Here is a 13,673-nt window from a genome sequence, read left to right as displayed (position 1 = left end):
TCGGCGTCGCAGTAGGAGGGTTCAGTGGCAGCGCACAGGAGGGTAAGTGAGGTGAAGGGATCAGTGGCGTCGCCCTGAATAATTTAAGCCCCTACCATATGGGCTAATGATAAAAACTATGATGTGACAACTACAAAAGAAAAGATATAATCTGTCCTAATAATGTGCATATATAAAGTATTGCTAGTTTATATAAATGAATATATTTAAATATTTATAATGTGTAATTTGTGACCATGTACTTCTGTATAGCACCACGCAATATCCAGCCCTGCCCGGAACTAATGAACACAAGGATTGTTCCTGGAGGACGCTAACAGTGGCTGTGCTGCTCCCTGATTTCCTGCTGGACGAAGGCTCAGAGGGGTTTGATCGGATGTCAGCAAGAGGCGTGTGAGCAGAGGAGCTGAGTTCTAGTACTGGGGCATGAGTATTACCTCATAAAACACTCTTATTTCTTTGTTGTTTGTGAGTTTTATACTATTGACTTTTTTTGGGATTATTAAATGTTATTTTAGACATATTGCACTAGGATCGGGCGCTTTCTTTTTTTGTTTCTGTATATATATATATATATATATATATATATATATATATATATATATATATATATATATATATATATATATTTATATATATATATATATATATATATATATATATATATATATATATATATATATATATATGTATATATATATGTATATATATATATATATATATGTATATGTATATATATATATATAATATATATATAGGTATCAGTACCGTGTTAGCCGAACTTCAATAATCAAAAAATAAATAGATGATACCGTTCTGTGGCTAACGAAAATGCTTTTATTTGTGCGAGCTTTCGAGATACACTGATCTCTTCTTCCGGCGATGTTACAATTCTATATATATATAGAGAAGAATGACCTAGGTGCAAATAAGCAGGAGAGAATAAAAGAGAAAAACATCATAGGGCAGTATATCTGAGAAATTCAGGAGTTAGATGGTAAGATATGCACTTACAATTAATTCAGCAAAAATCAGCCTTTAATCCTCAATGGGACTCAGGAACCCTGCTTCCAGCGATGATCTTTGATTTCTCTGTGCTTTTTGTATCCTCTGGATTTATTCTCCACACGATGCTATTTCAACACCAACATCCGTCTGCTGCCAGATGATACCTTGCAAGGGATTGATCTCACAAAGGGGGGGGGGGGGGGGTAGGGAATAAGGGAAGAACGAAAATAGTATAAAACCTTTTAATAAAAAAAAACACCTAAAAACAATAGAAGGTATTCAACTCACATGATGTGAATTAAATATAAGCAGTCGAGAGTTTTAGCGAGTCTCTCACACTCGTGTCTGTAGAACGCCGGTCCTCTGCACTGTTTGCGTGTGCGGTTACTTCCGCATCACGTGCTCCGGCTCTCGCGAGACTCTGTCTCCCAAAGTAGTTCGTCTGCTGCCTTTGCTCTGTTGTACAGGATCTATTCTCAGCGCTTCTCCCACTGCTCTGTCAATGCGTTTGCCCTACGCGTTTCTCCACTTGGGCTTCGTCAGGGGCTAATGTCTTGAACTTACCCTGGGTATAAGTACATACCTCTCGTGACTGATTGGACATAATAAAATTGGCTAATTGACATATTTAACCCTTTGTGCACTATTTTGGCAACATACTCATTTTAGAGAGAACATATACAAAGAGATCATACTTACTATAATAGTTATATACCGGACAATAATGTGGTTTTTTTTTGCATATTATTTAACCCCCAACCACATGATGTTACTATGGCTAAGTGTCATGACACCTATTAAAATTAAACTGATATTGTCTGCATGTTAGTACTAGATCTCACAGAGATATCTTAACAACATTTTTCTGTTACATGAAACAACACATACTTAAAAATGACCAATTGTTGTTCATATGGCTAAATGTTATATCAACTAATGGAATTAGCCTGAAGTTTTACATATATTATTAATAGATCTCACAGAGATATCCTCACAACATCTTAAGATTACTTACAGCAACATATGCTTAAAACAACCACTTATACAGTATAATTATATTGCATCTTTCATTTTGGACAAATAGTATGTCCATAACTTTATGCACCAGGTAGTCCTCTCACCATAGTGGATGTGTGAGAGACTGTCCGTAGTATAGGGAGTTATCTTTAGAGAGTGCTGCAGCAGGAGCAGGACGGTGACGTTTGTGATATATTGTGTGGGTAGTGGGGCATTGTTATTGTTATTATATGTGCATATGTCAGAAAACCTGTTATTCTATTACTACAATCTGGAATGCATTATCATATTAGTTATACATTGTAATCCACAATTTATATAGAGAATTGTAAGAAAAAGATGATAACGTAAAAAATTAATGTTAAAATCATAGCGAACATTGAATAAAAAAACAGACTGACCATGCTGCACAGACAAGGTAGACTGGAGGCGGACTCCCACCACAACAAACCCTATCCACATTATACTGTCACAGCCCCTTTTATTCTCCAACATCTCCGATTTTGTTTGGGTATTTTTTTCGAATGCCACGCACTTCACCGCGTTCATGCGGCATTCATGCCGAGACAGCGCTAATACAATGCACGCGGCTGCGGCTTTAAATACCGGAACATACCGCATCAAATACTGCATCTGCCCGCGGTTTTCAGAGTGGCGCCGAAACGGCCGCACGAGGCTAAAGGCGGCCGCCACTGTACACACATATGATGGAATTCATATCACCTTCCTAGGGTCTAAGGCTTTCATTGCTAATTGACACAGGGGCTCTTCCACAGTAAAAACCTGGTAATTAAAAACAGACTTCATACAGTGTACCATATATCAATGTAATGTATGCATGTAAAATTATACACTACCTTCTATATCACACATTAGAGTATTATTTGCAAGTCACTTACATACATGTGCTGGGTAGTTCTTACAATAAGTTATATGTGATATGCTTACATTAATTATCTCATATTCTTCAAGTTTGCTACTGGTCATGCCTAACATATTACACTCTATTCCCTATTACATCACATGAATACACCATTTTAGCTATATTTATAGAATGATACATAATCATTTTATAATCGCATTAATTAACTTTGTCAAATTTTAATATATTCAGAAATTGTCAGGGTCCCCTGTCGTAGCCATTTCCTTTAGGCATCAACACATTGGTGAATTCCTTGCCTCCACCAAGATGGCCAACATCTGAGGTCATTTCCTCCAAGATGACTGAAGTGGCATCAATAAACCCTCAACCTGGATGGAGGTTAAAATTGGCTGCACCTGTTCCTGGCCATTATAAGGACGTTATTTCCATAGAGGCAGTGCCCGAGCAAGGTGTCTGATCCTTTAATTTGTATCCCTCCTGCCCTGACCTTGGAACTGTGACCCTGACTATGCTGCCTATCCCTCTCAGGAAGAAGCCTAATCGAATCGTGCGTCAGAGGGAAGCGCCATAACGTCACGCATCAAGCGACTGCCTGTTGAGAGACAGAATGCAAGCCTGACAGAGCATCGCGCACAGCAGCCACGTAGCTTCACCAGCAGCAAATAACATAGCTTTTTCGGAATGCATTCCCACAGGGACAGTACAGCTAAGTGATTAGGGTCTTCTCTCCCTCTTTCTGTCCTCTCCCCATCCCTGCCCCCCCCGTAATGCAGGGGTATGTTATTGAGGGATAGGCCAAGCGTGTTTATGTGATTCCCTCAATAGGTAGCTATATATATAGGCTATATCCCCGCAGGGTCAGTTTAGACTGGTGTATAGGGAGGTGTATTTTTCTCACCCTTCCCTGTATGTAGCTAATTACTGCTTTAAGGCTCAGCTCCAAGCGGGGTCTCAACACAGACACCCACTTGTCACATTTTGTTTAAACATTACACTATGTGTTTATATGATCTCACAATTACAGGGCTTGTTGTTATTTAGTGAAGAAATTGCATTCTCAGCTGGAACAACATTTTCACTGTCTGCCTGCTGTTGCCTGGTTGCTGTTTTAACACTTTGGGCTACTATGCCTTCAGCCAATTTTTGGCATGCTGGGTCACTATACCCTTAGCCTATTTTTGCTCATGTGACCTCTCTAGAGCAGTGTTTCCCAACTCCAGTCCTCAGGGAACCCGAACAGGTCAGGTCTTAAGGATATCCCTGCTCCAGGAAAGTGGCTCAGTCAAAATGACTGAGTCGCTGATTGACCCACCTGTGCTGGAGCAGAAATATCCTTAAGACCTGACCTGTTGGGGTTCCCTGAGGACTGGAGTTGGTAAACACTGCTTAGAAGCATATAGTGGTTTTCATTGACCAAGCTAATTTGCAATGGTTACCCATTGCCTCTTTGAGTAATTAGCACAAAAGGCTATTCTTTTTATTGTACTCATTTATCCAGTCTGGTCCAATTATTTGAATGCATAAATAGTGTTTTTAATTCTTTAATTATGCAATACATCCCAGACCAATACCACTGATTTCTTTGGCTTCCCCTACTTTTGTTTAGGGACTTTCCCTTATACATATATTGTGTGCACGCTATAGGGACTTATCCGGTTGGTAGTGCCTATGCTCCACCGGTGTTTTCTTTCTCTCTTGTAATCAATTGCCCTAGTGCACCTCTCTGTAGATGTGACCTTGTAGGTTGAGCTGGTTCCCCCAATTCTCTTTTCCGAACATTTGATATAATGTATGTAACAAGCACAATAGTATTTTACTATTTCTAAAGGACCATAAAGCAGACAACTCCGGACCTGAAAAAGTCTTTGCAGCAACCGCCTGTTGAAGGGAAGGAAACAGTGATAAACCCTCAAGGATCTTCCATAAGAGTATACAGCTCCCGTTTTCTCACCTACAGTACAGCAGCACCAGCTCCAACATCTGCTGTACCATAGGGTTCAATACCTACAACACCTTCAGGGCAACCAGTTTTATTACCTACTCCTTCAAAAGCTTCTTCAGCTCCTGTTAACAGCTCACATTAGCACTATAACCAGGCAACCTTGCAGTACCAGCATCAGTTGTTGTGCATGCAGCATTCCATCTACAGTAGAATTCATATTGATTGTCCAAGTCTTTCGCAAAATTGCAGCCGTCATTTCAGTACCACGACCCACCTGATGCGTCAACACACTACTTATGTGACCAACAGTTTAGCTCTGCTGACTGGTGCTGTCAATGGACTCACCTGGGCAGTGCAGCAAGCCACTGAGGACATTCGACTGGTGTCAACTTGATCCACTCGTGCTGCATCAACTGACTCATTGATACCTAAGGAATTTAGCTGTTGATTGCCAATATCATTGTTTCTCCTATACTACCTACTTCTCCCCATGCTACTTGCCGTAGTCTGAGGTCATGTGCACGGGGGTCTATGCAGCCTCATCTTTTCTCTGAAAAAAGAGGAAGAGATCCTTTTTTTTTTGGGTGTGTTATTTGTCGATTGACATTTTTTATGTTACATTTTGTTTGATCACTTTATTTTTCAGTCACAGGGGGCTATGCACTAAGTTCAATGGCTTTGCGTTCTGATGTTCAAAAAAAGCAGGTTCGTTAAAAAGTGAGGCCGGGGACTCGATTCACTAAGGCCTTGAGCCCATTTTTTAATGTACCTGCTCAAAATAGCTCAGAACAGCCACAGCGTACGTGATGCTTTTTTTCCCCCTGCTAGCATTCTTAACCTTTATGTACGCTAGCTGATAGAAAAAAAAGCCGCTTGTAGAAAGCCGCTTGTAACATTTGCATGGAGATTTGCCATTTCTATGCAAGGCTGTTACAGGCGATCGTACACTAAATAAATACATTTTAATAATAGTGCACATGAGCAGGGGGTCTCAGGACCTGAACCGCATTGGTTTCAGGTCCGAGGACCCCCTACTTCAGGAGATACAGGCCCCGTTATGGGGTGCCGGTATCCCCTGCACTTTCAAGCGTCCGCGTCACGTGACCGGGACATTTAAATTCAGCAGGGGATACCGGCACCCCATAAAGGGGCCTATATCTCCTGAAGTAGGGGGTCCCCGATGCTGAAACCAATGCGGTTCAGCTCAGAAGACCCCCTGCACATCTACACTAGTATTAAAACACACATAACAATAAAAAATAATTAATTATCGTAGCGGCTATCTGCTATGGTAATGAAGCTGCATTAATGTACATTTTAATAATAGTATGCGGGAGCAGGGTGTCCCCTGAGCTGAACCGCATTGATTTCTGCCTCAGAGACCCCCTGCTTCCCGAGTTACAGGCCCTGGTATGGGGCATCGGTGCCAGTGCCGCCGCCATCTTTATAGCGTCCAAGACGCGACGTGGGCTCCAAGGAAAAACTAATTGGGCCGCACGGGTAAAATCATCATCATCATCATCATCATCATCATCATCATCATCATCATCATCTCTCCCATCATCTCTCCTCCAGCACCTCTCATCATCATCCTCATATATCTCCCCCAGCACCCCTCATCATCACCCTCATATCTCCCCCAGAACCCCTCACTATCAACCTTTGCGATACTCCCCACCTATCTGTCATACCCCCATCTCTCCCCCTCACCCACACATCTCCACATCAAACACACAATACCCCCCTGCACACCACACACATCCCACCCCCCCCGCACCTCACATCATTCTCCCCCCCTGCACCTCACATCACTCTCCCCCCCTGCACCTCACATCACTCTCCCCCATGCACCTCACATCACTCTCCCCCCTTGCACTTCCAATCACCCCCCTGCACCTCCAATCACCCCCTGCACCTCCAATCACCCCCCTGCACCTCCAATCACGCTCCCCTGCACCTCCAATCCCCTCCCCTGCCCCTCACATCACCCTCCCCTGCACCTCCAATGACCCCCCCTGCACCTCCAATAACCCCCTGCACCTCCAATGACCCCCCCTGCACCTCCAATGACCCCCCCCTGCACCTCCAATGACCACCCCCTGCACCTCCAATGACCCCCCCGCACCTCCAATGACCCCCCCTGCACTTCACCCCCCTGCACCTCCAATCACCCCCCCTGCACCTCCAATCACCCCCCTGCACCTCCAATGACCCCCCCTGCACCTCACCCCCCCTGCACCTCACATCACCTCCCCTGCACATCACCTCCCCTGCACATCACCTATATATACTTGCATGATGAAGCCACTGTACAAATGAATGGGTGAAGGGTGGGTACCAGGCCAGGGTGGCTTAACCCCTTAATTACCTTTTCGGCTATTATCCGATAAGGTGGTTAAGGGGTTAATTGATATCTAAATGTAATTGCAATGTATTGGTTTTGTATTTTGTTGGCAACAGAGGACAAGGATTTTGCTTGCGATGGGGGCTTCTTATTGATGAGGTCACTAGAACTTTATTTATGTTATTATGCTAGTTAATGTGGTTAATAATGGGCAAATAATGTATTATCCATATCTGGATAATAGTTATTTGGCACATTATTGTACTGTATGTGTTGGGGGGGGGAGGGGGATTGATGTATTGAATGTATAGGTCAGGTTTATTTATTTTACATACAGGGTTGGTTCATTTGGTCTGCGAGAGACCTCTGGAGACCACCTGAGGTATCCTCAGGCTTTTCACGGGTATTAGGCTGCGTGGTCCACGGGGGACACCTGCGGGGAAGAACCGGTGGCCCCACATCTGTTGGGGCACCACGGACCCATAGTGTGCAGGGAAGAACTGGTGGCCCCACATCTGTGTGGGCACTGCGGACCCATAGTGCCCACCCGTGGTTCCCCAGACCCCTGTGGGAACCAGCAGAGGCCCCGCAGACACCTGTGGGTCTGATCCGGGGCTCCCAGACATCTGCTGGCCTACCGTGGGTACCCAATTGCGGCCCACGGTGATCCGCGGAGACCACCTGGTGGGCCATGGCGCCTGGCGGGACCCACCAACAGGCCTCCAGAACCTGTATGAAACAAGTTGCTGGTAACCTGTAGGTCTGTGAGGTGACCCGTCAGGCCCACCGGGGACTCACATGTGCCTGGGGTATGAACCCTGTATGTAAAAGAATAAATCATGTATTTATGGGGGGCACAGGGGGTGGGTTATGTATTTAATAAATAGAATGATGTTTATTGTGGGGCAGTGTATTTTTTTTATTGTGGGTACTGGGGGTGGGGGGAGGGGGTATTGGCCCCAAGAGTATGTGGGTAGGCCTCCCGGCTGAGTAGTAGGTGAGGGTGGTTAGGCGTCACGGGTTGGGGTTAGTGGGGGAGGGTATGTAGGCCTCACGAGTGGTGGGTGAGGGTTGGTTTACCCCTTAATGCCTGTAGCGGTTAATAACCGGTATGGTGATTAAGGGGTTAGGGGACATTACATTGGATGTTTTTATTCTTGGGTATGTCTTGCAGCATCGGAGGGGGCATGGGCAGGATGAAGATGAGGATGAAGATGGCCTTCATCGTGGGTGCCTGTAAAAGTTAAGTGTAATATGTTTTTACTGTATTTATTGAAAGTTATATATATTAAAATGGGCAAATGCCTTATTATCCATATGTGGATAATAGTAATTTTGCCCATTACTCTATTGTATGTGTTAGGGGGGTGTATTTAGTTATAAATATTGTTTATTATTTTTGGAGGCGCAACATTGGTACCGCAGGGGTACCGCAGGCCCGCGGTACCCCGGGACTCACTCGGGGACCCCGGGACGGCCGCGGGGACCCCCGCTTGGTGAGCCAGGGGACCCCCGGACTCCCGTGGGGTCAGCCGGGGACACCCGCGTGACCCCCGGGCTCCCTCAGGGACCCCCACTATGTCAGCCGGGGACACCCGTCCGGCCTATTATATGGGTGTTGTGCATGCAAAAATGAAAAGCAATAATTTTTTCTAAGTCCAGCTTTTTTTGCGTCTACTCTGACCTGACATGTTATGATCAACGCAACTTTCGCGTATGCTAAGGTTGCGTTGCTTAGTGCATCCCGCTTAAGGGCAGAATTTAACGCAAACAGGGTTACGAACGAGCAAAGTTGGACTTAGAAAAAATTCCGGAAAAAAAGTCAGTTTTAAAGCGCAAAGTGCCTGTTTGCATTGCTTAGTGCATCGGGTTGAGCGCAAAATCACGTTCTAAGAGCACTTTGTGCTCTAAAAGTAACTTATCGGAGCTTAGTGCATGACCCCCACAGTGTTTTACCTGTGTGTATGAAGAAATGTTAAGTATTTCTATGTCTGTAATTATTCTAATAAATAATTGTAATGTTATTGTACATACATAATACATTCAGTTAGTACTCAATATATATAAAATATCATGGTAACTGTTAGAAACATATACAAGATTAATTTAAATTAAGCCCTGCAGAGTTTAACAGGGAATTATAGAGGACGTCTCATCTTTTAAGAACATTTTCTCATTTATTCACTGGGTTACTTGTTGCTGTATCTGCCATCAACATCTGCTGTGCTAACCTGATTAGTAAATCAACAGCTAGCATGGGTATGAGAAATGTCTGATTACTAATACATTTATCTTCTGTGCCTCTCATGTGTTAATTGGACTGTGGGGGCAGAACTTAATTGGAATCAGGTGAATTCTTAGGCTGTGTGTATAGTATGCACATGCGTGCAATGGAGTGCAATGGCGCCGTGCATGCCTGTCGCCGAGCGATGTGTGCACTTTTAGATGGAGATGGTGGTAGGCGTCGTGGAGGATTCACCAGGATAGTTCCCCCATATTGGCTGAATCACTCATGTAAATGCAGCTGTCATGCGAAAGTCCTAAATAAATTGTCTTTTCAAAAATCTGCCGCATGGTCACTCTGCATCGCACCCGAGCTCGCGTGCACTATGGCTGGCCCGATAGAGCTGCTAAACTTTGTTCATGCTGTGCGCCAAATCACACACGTAGTCACGCACACTATAATCACTGCTTAAGCCATACAGCTGCAGTTACCAGGATTCAACCATTTCTCGGACCAATCTCAGTGCCGTCTGCCATGTTCCTCGTGTGTTTCACTGAATCATCTTTCAGTGAAATCTGTCAATCGCACATTTATTTACCTGTAGATGATTAACTGGATTACCTGGATTCCGATTTGTGTGATTGCAGTTCAGCACATATACGCTAGATGGCAAAAGTGAATGTCTTTACATATACAGACATACCTTAAGACACACTTGCCTAAAGAAGCATACAGATGCCCCGACGAGAATTCTAAAACTTGCCTTAAACTTGCTTTGGACAATCTGGGGCTATCACCAACAAGATCCAGGTACATGATGGTTAAATGCTGCAAACATTTCAGTAACATTTCTGCAGAGACTAATGGCCCATCGGTTTAACACAGCAGGGGTCCCTGGCAGTTCCATTCAGTTTGAATGGGACTGCCAGCGACCCTCGCTGTTAATCCGATGGTGAAACGCTGTACTGCCCGCAGACCAGACCAGTTCCCAGTACTGAGGTGAGTAAGGGTACTGTATAACACACACCCACAGCAGTGAGGGTGTGTCTGGAGTGTGGTAGGGTGCGTTGCCGGGTCTGGTGAGAGAGGGTTAGCCAGATACTTGCTGAGTCCGGGGCGCCAGAGGTCTGAGTAGTGATGTCCAAAAGCTGTTGGTCAAGGGTAGGAGAAAACAGCGTAGTCGTAGTCCAAAGCCAGGTCCAGGGGTTAGAGAGGTACACGTAGTCAAATAGAAGCCAAGATCAAGTCCAGAGGGGTACAGGGAGGGTAGGTTCAGGAACGAGAGCTGAAACACAGAAGAGAGCCAGGCACAGAACTCCAAACAGCACAAAGCCACAAGAAGCTATGCAGAGCGAGGAAGGAGAGGATGGACTGGGGTAATATACTGTGGTGGACCAATGGAGGGTAGAGGTGGGGCGGAATTGCGTCCAGGCAGTCCCTGTGATAAGTTCAGGGACGTAGAGGAGATGGGAGCCAGGTATGCAGCTGGGGTGAGAGAGATAGAGTCCCGTGATTGGCGGGGGTGGGGCTAGCCATGCGCAGCGAAGGCAAGGAGGATTGGGTGTGTGCGTGCCCTGTAATGCTCCTGTGTGCGCAACCCAGCCGCGTAGAGTCAGTGGCGGCATGTGCCACAGAGGAGAGGGAGCGAAGCAGCATTTGGCCGGTGGAGGCAGGGACCCAGCAGACCGAGCGGTGGCACTCGAGGGAGGTAAGGGGGACACATGCCGCAGGGGACTTGTCCCCCGACTCCTTACAGTACCCCCCCTTGAGGATCAAACTCTGGACGATCCTCCCAAGGTTTGTGAGGGAACATCTGGTGAAGAGTTTGAGTAAAGCAGGAGCGTGAATGTGGTGGTGGGGTACCCAAAATCGTTCCTCTGGTCCATAATCCTTCCAGTGGACAAGGAACTGTAGCATGCCTCTAGAGAGTCGAGAATAGATTGCACATCGAATTCCTGTTGCCCCTGTATAATAACAGGATTGGCTCTGAGAGGGTGATCCGGAAAGTGTACATTCTGAAAAAATGGTTTTAGAAGGGAAACATGGAAGACTGTGGGTATCTTCATGGAAGGTGGCAGCTGGAGACAATAAGCTACAGGGTTTATCTGTTCAAAGATTTTGAAAGGACCCAAGAATCTGGGCGCTAGCTTCTTAAGTTTGATATTCCTAGAGGAAAGACAGACTCTGTCCCCTGGATTATATTCCGGTGCCATCTTGCGACGCAGATCCGCCTGAGTCTTCTGTTTCCGGACGGCCCCTAGCAACGCCTTTTGAATCTTCCTCCAGGAGTCTTTAAGGTTAGCAACCTGCACATCAGCTGCTGGTACCCCAGAAGAGGTGGAGGAGAGAGGGAGGCAGCTGGGGTGGAACCCATAATTAACGAAGAATGGTGATTCCTGCGCCAATTCGTTCCTGAGAGAATTAATCGCGAACTCCGCCCAAGGTAATAAGTCCACCCAATTGTCCTTAGATTCGGTCACGAGACATCTGAGGTACTGTTCCAAGGACTGGTTCATCCTCTCAGTTTGACCATTGGTTTGTGGGTGATAGCTCGAGGAAAACAGAAGGGAAATGCTAAGCCTTTGAGCGTGCTCACCAAAATTTTTAAATACATTTTGTGCCCCTGTCAGAGACAATAGTGTGGGGAATACCGTGTAACCTGAAGATCTCTTTAGAAAACACATTGGCCAACGTGGCAGAATTAGGAAGACCCTAGAGGGGTACAAAATGTGCCTGCTTGGAAAATCTATCCATAACTACGAGGATAGTATTCATCCCTTTGAATGGTGGGAGTTCCACTATAAAATCCATGGATATATGCGTCCATGGGCATTCAGGGATGGGGAGAGGCAGAATGAGACCCGATGGCTTATGTCAGACGGACTTACTCTGTGCGCATTCCCGACAAGCTTTCGTCAAGTCCTGAATATCCTTGCTCATATTTGGCCACCAGAAGGTACGTTTGATTAAATCCAGCGTCTTTTTAAAACCCGGTTGACCAGCCGATCTGGAAGAATGACCCATTCCAAGATTTTGTGATGGAAATGTGGAGCGGCATACAGGAGTCCTCTGGAACCTTTTAACCTCCTGGGAATATGAGCCTGGGCTTCCATGATCTTATCCAAGATGTCAAATGAGTTGGCGGAAATTATGCAGTTAGAAGGTAAAATAGTCTCCGTAACCTTGTCGGACCCTCTTCTGTAGAGAACTGACGTGAAAGTGTGTCGACCTTGACATTTTTGGTGCTTGGAATGTCCGAGATCGTATAGTTGAAATGGGGAGAAAAAGTGCCCAGCGAGCTTGGCTGGACCCCAGATGGTGGGCCCCCACGATATACAATACATTTTTGTGATCATTGAGAATGGCTACCGGCTCTTTAGTGCCCTCGAGGAGATGTCTCCATTCTTGTAGGGCTAGCTTGATCGCCAAGAGCTCCCTGTTACCAACGTAATTTCTCTCGGCCTGAGAAAATTTTCTTGAAAAGAAGCCACAAGGATGGAGCTTGTCTTGAGGAGTCGACCTATGTGATAGCACTGCCCCTGCCCCGGTATCGGAGGCATCGACCTCGAGAGTAAAGGGAAGAGAAGTGTCTGGGTGGTGAAGGGTAGGAGCAGACACGAAGGCTTTCTTGAGGAACTCAATTGCCTTAGTAGCCTCAGGGGACCACGATGAGGGATTCACCCTTTTTTTGGTAAGGGCGCTTATGGGAGAAACTGTGGTAGAAAGACTGCGGATTAATTCCTGGTAGTAATTTGAAAACCCAAGGAAGCGTTGAATTGCTTTAAGGGAATTAGGTTGCGGCAAGTCCAGAATTGCCTTCAATTTCTCTGGATCCATGTTGAAGCCTTTATTAGAAATGATATAGCCCAGAAAGGCTGTGGAAGTTTGGGGGAAGAGACACTTCTCCATCTTAGCGTAGAGCTTGTTTATGCGAAGACGAGAAAGGACCACCCTGGTGTGGCGGATATGCTCCTCTAGGTTTTTGGAAAAAATAAGTATGTCATCCAAGTATACTATGACGAAGATATCCAGAATTTCCTGAAAGACTTCATTCATGAATTCCTGGAATATGGCCGGGGCATTACAGAAGCCAAATGGCATCACGAGATATTCATAGTGGCCGCTGCGTGTATTGAAAGCGGTCTTCCACTCGTCGCCCTCCCGGATCCGAATCAGATTGTAGGCCCCTCTGAGGTCGAGTTTGGAGAAAATAGTGGCTCCTTGTAGCCGATCGAATAGCTCCGAGATTAGTGGA

The sequence above is a fragment of the Ascaphus truei genome, chromosome 4 (assembly GCF_040206685.1).
Source record: "Ascaphus truei isolate aAscTru1 chromosome 4, aAscTru1.hap1, whole genome shotgun sequence".
NCBI lineage: Eukaryota > Metazoa > Chordata > Amphibia > Anura > Ascaphidae > Ascaphus > Ascaphus truei.
Note: the sequence above shows the minus strand (reverse complement) of the source record.